We start from the raw sequence: 226 nt of genomic DNA, 5'->3' as shown, positions 1-226 counted from the left end.
GCATAAAGCCCAGCATAAAGCCCAGCATAAAGCCCAGCATAAAGCCCAGCATAAAGCCCAGCATAAAGCCCAGCATAAAGCCCAGCATAAAGCCCAGCATAAAGCCCAGCATAAAGCCCAGCATAAAGCCCAGCATAAAGCCCAGCATAAAGCCCAGCATAAAGCCCAGCATAAAGCCCAGCATAAGCTAGCAGCATAAAGCAGCATAAAGCCCAGCATAAAGCCC

This window comes from Oncorhynchus tshawytscha, linkage group LG18 (assembly GCF_018296145.1).
Source record: "Oncorhynchus tshawytscha isolate Ot180627B linkage group LG18, Otsh_v2.0, whole genome shotgun sequence".
Taxonomy (NCBI): Eukaryota; Metazoa; Chordata; class Actinopteri; order Salmoniformes; family Salmonidae; genus Oncorhynchus; species Oncorhynchus tshawytscha.
The sequence above is the reverse complement of the archived record's forward strand: the minus strand, read 5'-3'. Positions refer to the sequence as shown.